The sequence below is a fragment of the Manacus candei genome, unplaced genomic scaffold (genome assembly GCF_025592945.1).
Source record: "Manacus candei isolate 608988 ecotype Guabito, Panama unplaced genomic scaffold, ASM2559294v1 h1tg000050l, whole genome shotgun sequence".
NCBI classification, from domain to species: Eukaryota; Metazoa; Chordata; class Aves; order Passeriformes; family Pipridae; genus Manacus; species Manacus candei.
This window is the reverse complement of record NW_026138098.1, coordinates 10965615-10984051: the sequence shown is the minus strand read 5'-3', so window position 1 is coordinate 10984051 and position 18437 is coordinate 10965615. Positions and strand designations below refer to the sequence as shown.

The 18437-nt window shown below is 42.4% G+C and overlaps 1 protein-coding gene across 2 annotated transcripts in view; it reads left to right on the top strand.

The window, feature by feature from the left end:
- The first annotated feature begins 2917 nt into the window (after positions 1–2917).
- Positions 2918–18437, top strand: part of ADD3 (adducin 3) — a 97810-nt gene continuing 82290 nt past the window's right edge. For both annotated transcript variants that reach the window (XM_051800455.1, XM_051800451.1), the window contains exon 1: positions 2918–3041. The gene's annotated coding sequence lies outside the window, so the exon portion shown is untranslated. The remainder of the gene's footprint in view (positions 3042–18437) is intronic.

The following is an 18437-nucleotide window of genomic DNA, read 5'->3' as shown; positions in this document are numbered from 1 at the left end:
TTTGGCCAAGTTTCTAATGAGTAGCTCAGTTAGGTTCACTGATTTAGACACATGGCTTTACAGAGGGTGAAAAGGCTGCAGTGCCATGTGAAGTGGCAAAGCATTTCTGCCAGATTGGGACCCTGAAAAGGAAATGCTTTACCTCTTTTGTGAATTTTTTTTGTGATATGTTTAGCCAGAGATGTACACAGAGAGGGTTTCCTTGACTTGGCAGACAGGGAGAAACATTGAGCTCGAGAGAGTAACAGAGCCGGATGTATGTCTGAGGACGCACTCTCCAAAAATACAATGCTGTTGTAGCTCACTATGGGCTTGGTTTCACTTCCTGTGTTCTCTCTGCTCTAGATGTTACTTGTTCTAATCCACGGAATGATGCACAGCAGCCCCCAGGCACTGCAGGAACCCACAGGCAGCATGGTCAGAGACCTCCATTTGCTGCATCATCTGCAGGAGCTGCAGTGGAGAGATCTGCCTATAACTAGAATTGGCCCAGGCCAGTGACTCTCCAGGAGCACCTGGCAGTTGTTTTGAAAGAGGGAACAAAACCTCCAGAACTAATGGGAGAAGTCTTTTCCATGCAGGAAAGTTTCTTCGATATCCTGCTTGTAATCCATTTATAGCCCGAATCATGATGAGTGCTTGTCATCTCCATAATCTTTCCAGGAGTAAAGTAAAACTCATCCACATGCCCAGGAGAAGAAAACTCACCCTAAAATAAACAGGAAAGGCATCTGCTGGGATAAGCAGCTGCTGCCTCTGAAATTCAAATATCAGGGTGTGTGATCAATGTCACATAGCACCTTAGCACTCAAATCAACCTCCTGAGACATCAAGTCTGTCCCCTGCTGTTGCAGACAATGCATTGTATAATGAATTTAATAAACTTCATCTCAAAAGCAATGAGATTTTCCATTTCCAATACCATCCTTGGAAAAGGCAGAATTTAATTGCTCTAATGGTTAGCAACCCTCTTCTAATTTCCAGATGAAATCTGTGTGTGGCCAGTTCATATCCAGTTGCTTGTATGCCAAGCATCATCTCTAGCCAAGCAGTTTTTTGGGCCAGAGCTCAGAGTTCGAGGCAAGTTCTGATCCACCAATTCCATTCCATCCTCACTTTCAAAACCACACCTAAAGTTTGTAATTTCGCAGCTTTTCAAGGCTGAAAGTTTATTAAGGCATGATACAGCTGTAATTTTTTCTGAAAGGAAATGAAAAACAGGGGATGAACATGGATGGAACAGCCCCACTAATTCCATGACTGTTAAATTGAATAAATATGCAAATTGGAGAGAGCCAATTGCTTCAACCTTCATAGCACAATCCACATGTAGTTATATATTCTTCCAGTGCCTAAGGTAAGTTTTAATTTACAACATCCACCAGATAGTTAGAGGTTTTGTATTAAATAACAGATGCTGTACCACCTCATCCCATTATTAGTGGCTAGTACCTACAGGTTCCTGTGGTGCTGGTCTGGTCAGGTGGAGACATCTCAGTGCCATGTACACATTTGCAAAGTTAAAACATGTTCTGCATCCTCTCCCTATTCAAATCAAATACACATGTCTGGATAGTTTGATGCCTCAAGCACTTTTTTCTCCAAGGACCTCTCTAGCTCCCAAAGGCCCTTGCTCACCTTTCTATGGTGGACTTGTAGCTTCTATCCTGATGTGGTGGCAGCAGCCAACCAGGCTGGAGCCTCTTTGGTAACTCCATCAGAAGAGGGTCCTGGTGTGCAGTGTCCTTACTCCAGCTCTGCTCATTTCCCCATGACCACAGCCCCCTAGGGGCTCTTTAAAAGTGATCAGGATGCAGAATTAAAAGGTTTTGTTCCTGAACATACATGAAGTTGGTTAACGTGTGTAATTTTACACCTGTAAGCAGTATTGTTGATTTCAAAGGAATGTTTTAAGCCTTTCAAACATATTTTAGAAAGTTTCTCCCTGATCCTGCTTGTAATCCATTCATAGCCTGAATCATGGGGACTTCTTGGACTTCATGAGTTCTGAGTTTTAGAAATAATTAAAAATGTAGTTAAAATACAGACTATTTTTTTGCATATAAAGGGGAACAATCACCCCTTGGTTCCGTGAGTTCAAACGTCTGGTCAGAACTGCTCAGATGTAACCAAACCAGCTCTAAAACTGAGAAACAAGTAACTTAGGGTGGGGAAACAAGACAGGGGTGTTTTCAGCTGCAAAGCAGAACAGTTACAGAAAGAGACAGAAAGAGACAGAAAGAGACAGAAAGAGACAGAAAGAGACAGAAAGAGACAGAAAGAGACAGAAAGAGAAAGAAAGAAAAAGAAAGAAAAAGAAAGAAAAAGAAAGAAAAAGAAAGAAAAAGAAAGAAAGAACAATGTTTGCCAAGATGACTTTAGCATTTTGTGCAGCTTTCTTTAGCCAGGGCTGCTCTCAGCACAAGAGCCTTTTCCTGAGCAGCATGAGCCATCTGGAGGAGCCTTCTGCTGCCTTTCAGCCCCAAGAACTGTTTAAATCTCTCAAAATTTCACTTCAAAACAAGGGGGTTTTCCGTTGTTGTTTTTTGGCTGGAGGAGGTTTCTTTATTAATTTTCCCCCCCGTACACCTCCCCGTATCCCCCACCGCCGCCTCAGCAGTGCACTGAGCACCGGGGACCCCATCTCCTCGCGTCACGGCCCCTCGGGGACCGATGCTCCAGCCCCGCACTGCAGGTACCGCCGAGGCGCGGGGCGTGGGACAACAATGGAGGCAGGCGGGGCGGACGACACTGGCGGCGCCGCCGTCCCTCGGCCAAGTTGGAAGCCGGCGGAGGGCGAGGGGAGGGCGGCAGCTCTTCCAACTTGGCGGAGGGGCGGCTGGAGAAGGACGGCGGGCGCGTCCCCGCCGGCTGCCAGATAGTGATCCACGGCGGGCGGGCGGGCGCGGGGGGAGGAGCCCAGGTGTCCCTTCCTGCCACATAGTGCGCCACCCCTTTCCCCGCCCGCTCCCGCGGTGGTGCTGGCGCTCCCGCCGCCGGCGCGGGGATGGACTGCAGCACAAAGGCGCGGGCCCGCTGAGGTATCGCTCCCGCGGGGCGCGGGCGGGAGGGCGAGCGGGGAGCGGGGGGAATCTCCTTTCCCGCCGAGCGCGGGGCCGTGGCCGCCCCGCAGCCGGGAAAGGGGGGCGGCGGCCGGAGGCCCCGAGCGCTCCCCGCCGTCCCGCGGCCGCCCCGGGGCTGCGGGGGGAGCGCGGGGCCGCGCCGGGCGGCGGGATGGGGCGGCGGGGCGGGACCGCGGCGGCCGCGGGGAGCGAGGGCGACTCGCCCGCGGGGCTACGCCAGCGCTCCGGCCCGGGGAGATGCTGCAGCGCTGCCGCTCTGCCTCGGCGCTGGGCTGGGCAGGAGGACGGGGCTTTAAATAATGCGCCTCTGCTCCGAAACTCCGCTAATCAAATAAAACCTGGCGAGTGATTGCTGTAACTACGCACTGCCCTTGCTCCACCGCAAGGCTCCGGACTCCCCTATGCGTCTCAGGAAACTTCTTAAAATTAATGTTTTTTAGGCTTTTTGTGCGTTTAGTCGCGCACGGCTCCACCTTTGCTGTGGATCGCGGTGCGGAGAGCCCGGGAATGCGCTTTCCCGGTGCAGGCACACGCATTCCGGTCACGGCAGCGCGGACCCATCGGCGTGAGCAGCATCAGCCCCGCGGCGCTCGCTGCTGGCCACACGCCCCCCTGTTCTGCTCGCAGTTCGGAATTATCGCCACTCTGTGTTTGTATTAGCGAGGAGGAAATTCAGCATTGCTGCCTTGAACTTTAGGCTCCAGAAAGGATGATTTGCGATGGGCCTGTTGGGAGTTTCTTCCGCGGTTTTTGATCAGTTTCATCTCTCATTATAAAGCTGATTTAGGAATTCGGAGCAGAGTTATCAGTCAGTGTTCACCGCAGACTTCAGGATAGGCAGGATCTGCATGGCCAAACGATGTGGTTTTAGCAGGGAAGCCTTGGACTGGCCCTCTAGGGAGGGTAGAACATGTCTCAAAAGCAATAAGCTGGTCATGGAGTTGGGTTGCCTCTGTTTCTGTCTTCTCAGCATGGTTAAGTTACAGGCAGGTTGAGCCTGAATCTGCTGGTTTTCATTCACAGGTCCTGGACTCATGTCTGGAGGGTAGTGATGTGATACCAAGCAAAGGAAAAATCTGTAGGCTCGTGCCTCATGTGCATGGTGCCACTGTGTGGAGGAGTTAAGTTTTAAAACAAATAGATAAAATCAATGGCAATGAATATCTGGGCAAAAAATAGTTGGCCAAGGGTTATAAAAGCATGAATGTATGGAATTGCTGAATTGTGTGGGGGAAGTTGCTGCTTAAATGAGCTTTGGTGCCAGAGGAATGAAGCCTGATAAATGTGACTTCAGCTTTTAAAAGAGCACTTTGCTGTGCCTGGGGCAGATTCAGATTGTCTCACCTGCCTTCTGGTCCAGTTGCTGGTGATTGGAATAAAGTGCAGGTGTGGCAGATGTATGTCTGTGTGTGATCTGCTGGGAAGGGATGGTGATGGCTTTGGGGGGAGCAGTGCAAGACGGGGCAGTTCTCCACCTGCCTGCTTTGACAGCAGATCTGCTGTGAAAGCCTCCCTTTTGCCTCCCTGCCAGGGTTTGCCTTGTATCAGGCAGTTCTCAGGACTGCACATGCAGCCACTGAAGTGGCCTTGCTGGAGGGGAACTGTGTATGAACAACTTGTACAAACCTTCTTGGTGGCATCCTGTACTTACAGGGAAAGAAAGTGTCAGCTCTGGGAACGGAGTGAGCTCTTTGGCCATTATCAGACAAGCTCCTCAATGCTGCTTTGAGTAACAAGTGCATGTGCTTCTCAGTGAAACAAAATGATAATTGTGTGATTAATAGAGCGTACCAGTTTTAACTTTAGATGCTGTCACGTTAACTCTTTTAGTGATACCCACATTATTTTTCAGAAGACATTACTTGAGCTTAATTTTCTCTGGGAGAACCTGAAGCCCTAAGCAGGAATGGGTGGGCTGTTTAGAGGTTGAGTGTTTAATGACAGAGGTTAGTGCATGATGATGATGATGATTAAGCATGTCCTTAATTCCTGACCAATAGATGGAGTGCTTCTATGCTTTAGGATATCTGGGGATTTAATGGTCTCTTGGTTAAATCAGTCATTATCCTTGACTCTTGCCTGAGGATTGAGGCAGCTGACATTTTTATTTAAGGAAATGGTGATTTTTAGGGTGGTGCAGTCAGGCTGTCTGACGCCACGATCATCTAACCTAAAGAGGAGGTCCAGGTGGTGCCTCTCACCCCAGAGGCTTTGCACTGCTTGTGGAGTGGTTGGACTGGAGGGACGTGGGTGAATGGGGCCGTCTTACCGTGACGGTCAGCTAGAGGTACTGCAGCTCTTCTGGCGACCCTTTGCTGGCAATGAAATGAGCGTGGGCTGTTCGACAGGGCTGGCTGAGCTGAGCCAGACTCGGTGAAACTGTGCTGGAACGGTCCCTGTTGCATGTGATGTTAGAGGTGACATTGCATGCGGGGCTGCCTGCTTTTGTTCAGCTCCACTTGTTATGGGCCAAATGACCTGGCATAAGACTCTATTTGCTGTTAAAATCATGAGAAATTAACGTGTAAGAGATGAAAAATGAAAACTATTTTAAGACAGGTCAGCCTTAGTTTGTTTTCCTTTGTAAGGGGAATGTTTTACAGATTAAAAACTGAAATGAAAGAAGGCAAAAGGCTACAAGATTTTCCCTTGTTAAAATCATTGTCACTGGTTAAAACTGCAGCAAATGTCCTTGCCTTGCTGTGGATGGCGTTGGAATGCTAATGATTTTAAAAAAACAATTTAATTTAGGAGAATAACTTTTATGACTTTGAGATGGTGCATAAAATTGCCTTTGCTAGCTTTTTTTAAACTCAATTCAAATTTTAGTTTCTTAAAAAAATGTCCTGTAACTTTAGCAGTCATAGTAACCTCTGGCTATTATTTCCCTTGTAAATCAATTCTGCATTTTCATAGTGCTGCTGTTTCAAAAACTGAGCCGGTCATTGTTTTGGTATTGACTTAAAAGAATGCAATCTATATTTTTTAATAGCATTGCTTCCCATTACATCACAGGCTTTTCTTCAAGCTGTGTTTTGAAATGCCTGTTGCTATATGAGAGATGGTGGTAGATGGTGGTGTGGCTTCTGGCAGGGTTCTTGGGGGGTAGTTGTCTTTGGTGTAGCATTTTTTGGCAGATGAGGATGAATAAAACTGCTTGACCCTTAGGGAACAAGCAGTAACTTACTCATTGTGTGTTAATATTAGCTCTGTTTGCCCACAGAGTCTACTCGGCTTCCATATTAAATTTGAGTCATTTGGCATATGGGGAAACACTATTGTTTCTTTATTCAAGATAACACAAGTCATTGTACATCATCACAAATGAGATTTTGAGGGATTTCTTTTTAAGATATCCTAGCAAGTACATGGCTGTTTTGTGGATAATTTGTGGTCCAGACTATTAGTTAGGACAAGCAAATTTTAATTGGATAGGTAAGAAAGTATCTGTAGTTATGGCACACTCTTAACCTTGGCTGGGGGAAGGGGGAGGCTTCACTTCAAAATTGTAGAGTAAATTAAAAAATGTTGATTACTAAAAGGTTGAGATGTTCTGCAGATTCATTGAACAGTTGGATAATGAAAGAAGGCTTGAGAGGTTCAGACCTCAGCGTGAGGGTGACGGCTCCTGGTTGTTTTATTCCCTCCTGGATTGTTACAGTTTAGTGAATGTAATGTAGGTATCTAGTCATTTAGGACTCTGAGAGCATACTAAATTTAGTTTGTGTCTTATGGTAGTAATGTCAATTCTGCTTGACAAGGATGCAATCAGCTGTTAAAGTGCTAATTAGGGAAATATTATAATAGCCTCATTCATTGTCCCAGTCTCTTACAGTGTTCTGTTCTTGGGTAGAAATAAACTCTTTGCTTGTGTTGTATTGTTTAATGTGTTAAAATCCAAATGACATCAAAGCAAGAGGCAGTTTTCACGTGAGTCAGCAGGTTGAGGTGAAGATCAGTAAATCACAGACTGGTGTGAGAGCTCCAGCTTGCTTTGTAGCATTTCACATTGTGTTTTCTTCACCCACAGCAGCTAACAACTGGTAAATCCTTTTTCCCTTCTGCAGTAGCAACCTCCTGAAGTTACTTTTCCAGCTGAAGTACGTGGCAGCTCTGAATACCATAGAGTTGACAGCAGTTTGCTGCTGTTGCTATTGTTGCTGCGCTGCCCTGAATGAGCACCTCACACAGTGCTGGTGTTACTGGCAGCTGGCACTTCAGCCAAGACCTGAACTGTCCGCTGTGTTGGCCATACTAAGAGGATTCTTGGAATTGCTTTGAAAATCTCTGCTTGTTTTCTTCATCTATACCTGTAATAACTGGTCTCAAGTTTTTTTATTGATACGCATATTTAAGTGTTATATGATACTTTTTTTTTCTTGTAGAAAACAAGCATTCCCCTGCATATCATCCATAGTTATTACACTAAATACAACATAGTTTGGAGGCCATGTGGATCTTCATCTTATGTTTGCAGATGTATGGTGAATGTCGGTCCTGGAAGCAGGATGATTTAACCACTCAAACTGTGCATGTCCTTCTGATGGTAAATAGAGTGCAAAATAGAAAAGCTTACTTGATTGATAAAGCTTGCTTAATTGTTCCAATACATTCAAAACAAGGAAAGAAAAATATAATTTGAAATATGTATTATTCCCCCCTCCAAATGTAGACTGGCTTTTTTTTGACAGCTCTAGAAGTCTTCACAGAATGTTGTGGGAGCAATTTGGTACTGAAGTTGTCTGTATGATTCAAATAAATAATTTCTAGAGCAGTGTAAGTTATAAATTGGCTGGGTTCAGAGAGATTGCTGATATCAGTGTAAGTAATTTCATAAAATCCAGTATCCCAGCACTTCCTTAGCAACCCCTACAACATATTAGCCTTTATGGATGGATATACAAAAAACCTCCGTATTTATAAAGAGCATCGGTAAGGCCACAAAGTCAAGTGTTTGAAAGCTGGGTAGTGCTTTCCAAAGAAAATATCCTTAGTTTAAAAATGAAAATTAAACTATAGCATTGGAAAGTACACTTAGGAGCCCTGATGTCAGGAAGAGTAGGAGTGTTTTGGCTCAGATGCTTCAGATGTAGCAGACACTTAGCAGAGGCAACCTTCAACCTACCATATGAAAAATTAGGTGAAATTGAAAATAGGATTTTGGGACGGAAGCAGCAGACAATGTTAGGCAGTGCATCCAGCTCTGTCTAGAACTGAATACAATGGCTCGAAAGTACTGACCTCACAAGTGTCTTTGTGTTTTCCTGATTCAGAAACACTGCTGTTTTTAGGAGAGCTCATGAATGGTATAACAATTTCTCCAGTCTCCTGGTCAGTGCTAAAACAAGAGTAAAACACAATTTAAGCAAGCTGTCTTTTAGTATACCAATTATTGCTATACATCAGACAATGTACCGTATTTCCTGTGTACCCTAAACCACCAAAAGCAAACAGAACAACTTCGTTCTTGGAACATACAAACTGTATTTGGGGATTGCATGATATAAGTAGCCCATGGAGGGTCAGATCAAGTATTCTATTATGAATGTTTTCAGCTGTATTATCTGCAATGTCTTCTGTGGAGGTGCTGAGATTTAAGGTGCAGGAGGCATTCCTGTGTTAACTGAATACAACATTAGCTCTTCTGATGTAGCATTACTGCCATAATAAATGACTAACTAGTTTAATAGATATTTCTCTTATCATGGTTAAAGTGCGATAGTGCCCACAACAAGCCCATCATCCTGTTTCAGGTTTTGGTCATGTATGAAGCATTATATTAAATACCCAGTTAAGGGGTAATTGTAGAGTTCACAGTTAATCTGTATAATTTCTGGCTTTCAATTGCAGCTGTCTTTAAATGCCTAAAGATGTCTAAAAATATGTGCAAAGGCTCTTCTGGTACTCAAATTTTTTTTGACCCAGCGGTCAGAGCAGAAAGCAAAGATGTTCATAGTCTTTAATTCACTTATACTCGTGTACTGTTCCCCCCTTAGGGCAAACTGTATTTTCAGGCAATGGCTGTGTAAACTTGTTATTCCTAAAGTTATTGAGGTTGTAAAAGAATTTGTGGGCATGTGTCAGTTTTTTTCTTTTTTCCTCTCCTCCCCCCCATTCCCATCGATGGATATAATACTGAATACAAATTAGATTTCTTACTGACGTGCTGATTGTTATGGGTTGGCTATGCAGAGTTGTTTGTCTTTTACACGTAGCTGACTTGGCATTCGAAGGACACGTGCATGTTCTGTGTTAAATGGCTTAAGGACTGGAGTGACACAGTTGGGGAGCTTGGCAGATACATCTGCGTGTGCATGATTTGGAACAAAAAACTCCATCTTCTAAGACAAAGTGTCCAAAGTAGATTTCTCAGTCAAATTTTCATGAATATTTTTATTGCAGAGATTTAATCCTGAGCAGCTGAAGAAGAAGAAAGAACTTGTGATACATGCTTTAATAATGGCTTCTACCATGTTTTGTAAAGCCAAGTATGTCTGTAACCAGCAAAGCCCCCTTTAGATGTTTGTCCTGTTCCTTATCAACCTGATCAAAATCAACGGGCAGAAAAAAAGTAAGAAATGTGCAGCAGAACTTGCACATCCTTTGAAATGCATAGTGTTTTGAAATAAGTAAAAAAACCCCAACCCAAAAGCAGAAACCAAACCCAGTGATGTGGCAGTCAGGGTGTACCCCCCTCCTTTTTTTTTAATCTGTTTCAAACTTATTTTAAATACTTTTGCAGCATGCAAAGAGATTGAATACATCTGTGTAGAGCTAGCATGAGTGAGTCTGTGCTCAAAAACAGGTTAGTTAAAAAAAAAAAAATAAATCTTGAAATGAATCCAGGTAGCTTCCTAGTTAAAACATATCAAATAACATAAAGCACGTGAGCTCAAGACAGCTCAGTTTAACTATATAAAACATTTAAGCTGTAAAAAAATTGGGAGGGTTTTTTTTTATAGGTGCCTGGATAATTTGCCCTTAGGTGGCAGAGGGGCAGAGTGGGCTGGTTCCCTCATTGCATCAGATGTTTTCCTGTGGGCCAAGCACTTGGGGAAAAACTGAAATACTGCTTCCTCTTTAAATGTTTTCTACATATACATTATGCTCTTTGTGTTTGTTTGCTTAAATTTAGATGTTTTTAAAGAGCAGTGCCCCTAATTTTACATGCCCTAAGACAGCTCCCAGTTAAGGGCTAGATTTCAAAGACTGCTTAGTTCTTCTCAAGCACCATGCCATCTGAAATGGAAATTTTTCCTCTCTGGTCAGCGGAAAATGTTCTTGTTTTCTTGCTGTTCATAATGTTTTATTGTGTGTCAGTGTTTCTAATCAAATCAAGTGACAATGTATTGCCAGGTGGGATCCTGTGTCCTTCAAAATATCTTAAATATGAAAGTCTCCAATTATCTGGATCAAGACACCTCTCTCCAACAATGGACCCAAAGTGACCTGTGGAGACTGTTAGCGTGGTGGGATTTCTTCTGTATTAGAGAAGTGTAGTCCAGCAAGGGTAGTCAGCATTTCATTCCTGTGCTCTGGGGAGTCTTTGCTTAGATGTGAAGATTCCCATATCTGTCCTCAGTTGGCAAGGCAAGCAGGAGCCCAGGTTCACCCAGCGGTTCCAATGCCAGCAGCTTTGTCTGCCTGGTCTTTTCCTATAGCTGGAAGAATAGACTGCCTAGCTTATATGTATCAGCAGAGTGGTGTGTGTATGGGCAACCCTTTCCAAGAACCTTGAGCGCTGTGTGGCACTTATCTCTAAATTTGGGTCTGTGAACTGTTTCACAGGAGCCCATGAGACAGAACAAAGTTACTGTCTCAATACTTGTGCCGGGAGGTTCTGTCTCTCCACTGGAAAAATTATCAGTTTCTTTGTTGAAAAGGGTTGAAATCTTCCCCTATAGGGTAAAAGCAGTAAAAAATTTAAAAAAAAATCCCCCGATGTATTACTTCCTTTTTTATTACTATTGGCTAGTATGTTGCATAAGACTAGTGTATGTGCAATATTGACTGAAAAGAATTGGCTAATGGTGGGAGTAAGAATAACAATGTCGTATTTATAGCCTGGATTAGCCTTTAACAAGGAAAAAATAGCTTGAGGTATACCATGTAACACTAGTGTCTGGCTACTATCAAACATGCTGCAAATATATAGTAACAGGTATTGTGTGCAGTACATTTATCTTTGTAGTAGAAACCTGATGTTGTTGCTATTCCCAGGGGCTAAGTTGAATTACATTATTGCTGAGGCTGAGCTAACAGAGCTTTGCTTATAGTATACATACAGACAAGGCGGTTCTTCACAGAGAGGTGACCTCTGCTGTATTTTGGTTTCAGGTTTCACAGGGACCTATTTCAAAGTTTTTAGCTTCAGTCCACACCCTGCTGGTAGTTAGCTATAAAACTCTCTTTGAAGTAAGTAAAAAAAAAAAAAAAAAAAAGAAAGAAAAAAAGTGTCTTTTATTACTTTAATAAAGTTAGATAAAGGTCATTTGTTTACCCCTTTTGTGTTATACAGTGCTGCCACTGTTGCTTGTCAATATAAGTGATAGTTTGAAGATGAAACTAAAGCTATAGAATTACTGGTTGCAATGTGCAAATGCATAGTGTAAGTAATTATTTTTTATAGCTCTTCTGTTTATTAGTTAACTTGAAGAATGTGTACTGGCATATATTTGTGCTGGGGAAGCTATTATAGTTGACATGGCATAATGTAGTGTACTCTTTCCAAGGTTATTCCACTCTCACTCTAAACTTTTTCTGTGTTTTTCTTTCTCTCTCCAAAACCAATTTAAAGAACCAAATTAAAGCCCTGTAATCCTATTTAAGAACCCTGTCAAATAAGAAGTCTGCATGTCACCGTTCCAATAAATATAATCGCCTCTTTATACAGTCACTCCTCTCTAGGACTCCGATTTCCATTCGATTTAAATACTTGGATTGTACATTACAATCAGGCTAGAGGGGATATCTTGCTTTTCCCTCCTGGCCATGTGGTCCTGCCCCATCCTCTCTTGTGTAAGCCCTGCCGCTTGCTGAACTTGTGCAATTCACTCTGAATTGCAGCAGGAAAGCTCCTCTCCCCCCCTTTCCGACTGAATTAACTCTCTTTAACAAGTTGAATTAGCTCAAGAGAGGATTGAGTGAACACTAGGGTGGGTACGAGGTGTTGAAGGCAGTGGTGAGAACCTGTGGGGAAAGGGGGGAACAGGGAGATGGGGCACTGACAGTACTGGGCTTCAGGTTAACTCCAGCCCCTTAATCCTTCAGTGGTGACAGCTCTGCAGGCTGGGCACTGCCTGCAGTACTGGGAGGCAACACAAAAATGTATATGGAAGGTGTTGGTAAGCTGAGCCTTCTGTGAGGGGACTCTTTGGTAGGACAGCAAGAATGAAAAAGCCATTTGAGGCACAATGTGGCAGCCTCTAGGTTAGGAGGTTCCCCCTTACCCTTCCAGAGCTGTCAAAATCTGAGAGGGAACAGTCATGTTTAAAAGGAGATTCTGGGATAAATGCCACGTTTGGGAAAAACTACACAGACTTCAAAATTATTTTAATGAAAATAATCTCAACATGCTAGGCTGAGCGGCTCTTTGACTGCCATGCCACACCCCCATATCCCAGCTCCGTGAGGCTGCCAGTGCGTGACAGTCCAGTGGAGTGCAGTGGTGTTGGGTGCTTGGGGTTGCTTTCTTTGTCTGCCTTCCCTTGCCTTCAGAGCCTGCAGTATTCACGCACAGCACAAGATGCACAACTGCATTTTCTATTGTAAAATGACAAGGTTATCACTGTTGAGCAGTGTGTACCATCGCTGCTCTTACTTTTTGATTCTATTTCATGGTTATGTACCAGAAATGGAGGCTAAATACTGCCATAAGAGAACTTAATTACTTAATTTGTTGGGTAGACCACAGTGGCTGTGTGTATAGAAGAGGGGAGGATGGGGTTGTGCTTGGTTCTAGCAGTGAATTTATGTGTATTTTTACAAGACAACTTCATATATGAAGATTAAGAATTACATTGAGGAAAATGTATACAAGTAAGTTGTTTAGTGTAATTCAGCCTGCCTCCTGAAATGTGTAACTCTCTTGCAGTCTCCTTCATGCCTTTGATGATGGCATTGCCTCTCTTCTCATTTCATCCAGGTTTTTATAGGTTAAATGATGTGTGAGAAAACCTAGTGTTACTGGCAACAAATTTGGCAGAAGAATTGCTTTAGAAGTGTAATGCTGAGTTTCTAGCAGCAAAAAGCTGTTTGCTGTTTAAGTTGACTGAAATTATTCCAGTGAGTGTCTGTGCAGGTGGTGCGTGATACAAGTTCACAGTGTGAATAGCTGTCCTGCAGATAGCACTTTTTGGTCTTCAGTGCTGGGTCCTCCTAGGTTTTTCCTGGACCTCTCTTTCTCCTTTTCTCTCTTTTCCTAGCTGCAATGAAGGGTCATTTCCAAAAGTTTGTATTTTGTATGTGTGATATGATATGCAGGCTTCAGTGTAAATACTTAAGGAGTCTTATCAAAATAATACTGGCTCAGTCAGAGTAAAGATGCTTTAGTTAAATAGACTGTGGCTGTGTTTAAAAATAACAGCTCTGGCTGTGTCAGCGTGTTGGACGACCTGATACCGACTGCAACAGAAAGAGCTTCTGAAAATCACTTTGCCTGTTGCACGTATCGCCCCCAGTGTGAACTTGATTTCTGTTAGTAGCGTTTCAGTGTAAGACAAACCAAAACAGAGCCCCTGAGTTGTAAATATGAGTAGCCAAATGGCTTGAGAGAGAGCTTGTTGTAGTGGGCATCTTTTAAATGCTCAAACAGGAGTAGCAGCATTTTTGGTCTTGTTCACATTGTCAAAACAGTGGTGTCTGGGTTTGGGTGCCAACATTGCCCTCATCTAAGCTCAGTAGTTTTGGGTTCTCAGCTGTTTGATGTTGTGGTGGTTTTCCTGTAGGAAAAAGGTGGTGTGTGTATGTTCCAGCCCAAGGTCTGTCAGTCTGTGACTGCCATGCTTGCACACATGTAGGCTGTTGCTTTCTTGTAATAGTAAAGCATGAGGAGGAGCTTGCTAGTAATTCCCATGTAATTGTCTCATCTCACCCCAGCCCTGGTTTGTCTCTGACTTCTTTTGCCTTTCTGAAGACTTATTTAAAGCATTGACGTTCTTAAAAAGTCTGGTTAATGAAATATAGGTCATATGCAAAAGAAAGGTACAGGTTTTTGAAAATACTTTGTGTATCTGATGTTTATTCCATTTTTTACGGTTCTTGTTCTGTGTAGGTTTCCTGTGCTTTTTTTGTTTCTTGGCAAGGAAGACAGTATTACATTCTTGTACCAAGAGGAAGTGTATTAGGCCTACTCATAAAAAGAAGATTTATTATCAAATGTAGTTTTTCATTTTGTCCATTGGAAATTATTTTTTTCTTAAACTCTAACCATACACAGATTACTGGCTTCATTCATACAGTTGTATCAAGTTTGGATGCTGTCTTTGTTAAATTATGGCTCCTGAGGGTTTTCTGTTACAGAGGTTTCTTCAGTCAGGGGAAATGAGGGTATAATAAAGAAGATCCGAGGACCGGACACAATGATTCTATATAACTGAAACAAACAATGCTAGACTTGGCTGATGTTGGATTTTCCATCAAACTTTTTTATTGGCATTAATTCATTTTACTTTAAGCAGAATTTAAAACTCAGGCAGTTTGAGTTCCTGAAGGAACTGAAAGACCAATAGCAGACAAATTGGGCAGTACTTTTAATTGCTGTATCCTATCCTCATGCATTTATTCTGAATTCTGGCTTACTAAGGAAGTTGCCTTGATTCAAATGCCATTAGAGCAGTAAATTCAACAGGAGACATCCAGAGTCACCAAGAGGACTATCACTAAAGCCAGTGTAACAGACCTGGCTGTGCCTGGGGTTTCTGAAACATTGATTCCAAGCACTGAGCTCGTGCTTTGTGAGAAGCAGTTCTGTTTTCTGGCAGAGTGAGTACATGACCTTTGTTTCTGTTGCCTGTGACTTACTGCAACTCTCTTAATGTTAATGGTATATTTTGTCTTTTACTACAGTTATAAAATGTTATTAACTGTAATATGCTAAAATAGAGATAGAATAATCAAAATGCACCTCAGCATGCAAGCAAATTTGCTTGAGAGATTCTATAAATAGATGACTGTGCCTCTCAGCCAGAAATACAGTGTGAAGCAAGAACACAGGGTATGCCAGTAGCTTTCTCTCTCTTGTGTTGAGTGCCAGAAGGGGAATGATGCTGAATCTGTTTTTCACTGCCTCTGCTATGCCAGAATATTGGTCTTTCAGGGTAGAGAGTGTGCAGTACTGCAGTTTTCTGCAGGTACTTCTAAAGGAGAGAGGAGGAAAAAACATAATATTAGTTTTGACATTTACAAACTAATAGATACCATGGTAAAGCTGCTCAAGTCAAAACTGTAGACATTGTTTTTAATGGCTTTAAATTATTTAAAAGCCTTTATATATTATATAAAAACCTTTTAACTATTTTGGAAGGTTTTGGAGTATTCCTCTCCCTTCTTATTCTCAATAACTTCTCCATCTTTGCACGTTGGTGAAATTGGGTGCAATGATTGAATCATACCCAGTACACAAAACTGTTTCCTCTCCCCATCTATTTCTGCACCTGCTCTTCAGTATAACTTATCCATTTGTTTATTCATAGAAATCTAGGAGAAGCTTTCCTAATGCTCTTTCTCTTATTGAGGTTCAATGGCATAACTTTACCTTCTGTTCTTACATCTTTCCTACCCTTAGTGGCTTAGAAGGCACTCTCTGGTAAAAATGAAAGTCCTTACAGTGACTAATCATGTAGCAATTTGGAAGATGAAAACTGGATTCCTCATGGAGCAAAAAGCTGTATGTGATTTGAGGCGAACACTTGCAGTGCATCAGCACTGTGCATTATGGTCAAATTTAATGGACACAGCATTTTTAGTCTTTTTTCTTTTAATACCATAATATGCCTCTCATACAACAGGATTCTGCTTGATGAAAAAAAGAAAGAAGATAGAAGGGGTAAAACTACACATTGCCCCAAGGATAAAGTTTTGGAAATATTTGTGTGAATTACAGCAATGGGCATTACGTAAGAAAGAAAAAAGGTTTACCCTGAAGTGCCTAAGTTATTAAAGCATTTGTAAAAGCAGGATTTGTCTGTCCCAAAATTTATTGCAATGTCAACTTCTGACCAGAGGCGAGATGAGTATGGATGCTTTGTAAAATCCTAGTCATCTACAGGAGCCTGCGGATTTTGAGGGTTGCAAGGTTGTGTAACTCGGTGTAAAAAACATAAAAGGTTGCAGCTGATACTGTCGGATTATTTATTTATCTTGCAGTTGTGTGAAATTAAGTTTCCTGAGAGGTCTGAGTGACAGTATTTAGTGTAAGAGGATCTGATCTTCTAGTTGTTTGTTCCTTGTGGTAGCCTGAACTATCACAAATGACCAAAAGTGTGCAATTGTGGTTGCAGCTGATACTGTCGGATTATTTATTTATCTTGCAGTTGTGTGAAATTAAGTTTCCTGAGAGGTCTGAGTGACAGTATTTAGTGTAAGAGGATCTGATCTTCTAGTTGTTTGTTCCTTGTGGTAGCCTGAACTATCACAAATGACCAAAAGTGTGCAATTGTGCAGCTTTCTAATTAGTGCGCTGTCTTTAGTGTATTTGATAGATCAGCGTTGAGGGGTGGTGGTTATAAAGGCAGCAAATAGAGCAGTCTTGGTTGTGAGATGCAGTGATTTCCTTGTAGCATCTTATGGGGAGGAGTCTGCACTGGACTGGGATCCACAGCTACTGAGACTTTCCCTTGAACCACAGCCTCTTTCTTTGGCTCGGCCCATGAGGGAGCAGAAAGGCCGGAGGTATTCACACCACTCAGCACAGCCGGCTGAGGCTCTCCCCTTAATCACATTCCTGCTCTGAATTGCTTTTTGGAGAACTCTCTAAGGATGCCGGAAGCCTTAAAACAAGGCAAACGCAACTCGGGCTTGGCTGGCTAATTAAGGTGCCCCAGCAGAGTAGTGAATAGCACACTTAGGTTATTATGCCTGCATCTAAATTCTTTGTACGGTGAGGCCTGGATCCCCTGGATCCCCGGGTCCTCTCAGCTCTGTGCCGATAACACCCAGATAACGATTCTCTGCTTAGTTCTCAGCTCATTATTCAGATATATTCAAGTATTTTGTCTGCATATTGGCTTAATTTCTGAACAGACTTGGACCGTGAGATTTTTTTTTCATACTTTTTAACATAAACTGTGTAAATGATGCAGTATGTTATCTTTCTCCTTTTAAGATATTTTATCCCATAGTGATGCTACAGCTACTGTTGTTCACCCCTTTTTTGGGATAGTGAAACCCTTCCTGTGGAATAGTTGGTAACTACTAAATGAATGGAAGCTTTGCCATTGATTTATTAATGTGTCCACAAAACCACCTTTATGTTTTGCCTTCTCAGTTTATTTGTCTTCCTTCTTAAGAAAATAAACAAATGCACATATCCTCCTTTGTTTCTCCCAGCCATAGGTAGGGTTCTCAAATTGGGGTTTCTTTTATGTTTAAGGAAAATGCTTTGCTAGCAAGGCTTCTGTTATAAATAGTAGATGAGTGCACCTACACAGCAGGGCTTTTCTCTTTGAGACTATAGCAGTTGAAGTTTGGAAGTAATTTTTAGGTACCACATAGATAGATGGCATGTGGGCAGAGCTGCTCACCCGCATCACCCCCACAAACCAAAGTAGCTGGAAACACTTGGGTGAGAACACAGCTGAGCCTCAGAGCTCAGACACTTCAGCAGCCTCTCTCACTGAAAGAACGTTTTCCTCGTGGAGCAGAGACAAGTGCTTTGCTCACCTCTGGGCTCAGAGTGCTTGTTTATCCATCCTTGCCAAAGTTTCCTCTCTGAACAAGCCATTAGGTCTAACCGTGCTTTAAATCAATCTGATTCCTCCATTAGAGATTGTGTTTATACAACCGTATATATATATATATATATATATATATTTAATCCTGTTGTAAATGATGTTCAAAACAGATATTTAAAGCTCTTGTTAAAGGTTGCTTGGGACACTTTAAATAGTTGTGTAACATTCCAGTTTTCTCATCTTCCTGCCTCCAGAAGCAAGTAGCTAGGTACCTGTTGATTAGAAATTGGCTGGTTGTGAGAGGATTTTAAAATTGCAGCTGCATTCACATCATCTGATGTGGAATTTCTTAGGTTAAAGTAGGACTTTCCTCTACTTTGATTTTTATTCACTGACTTTTTCATCATTTCGTATGACCTTTATAATACCTTGCTGGGAAAAGGTAATCTAGATTAGTCAAATA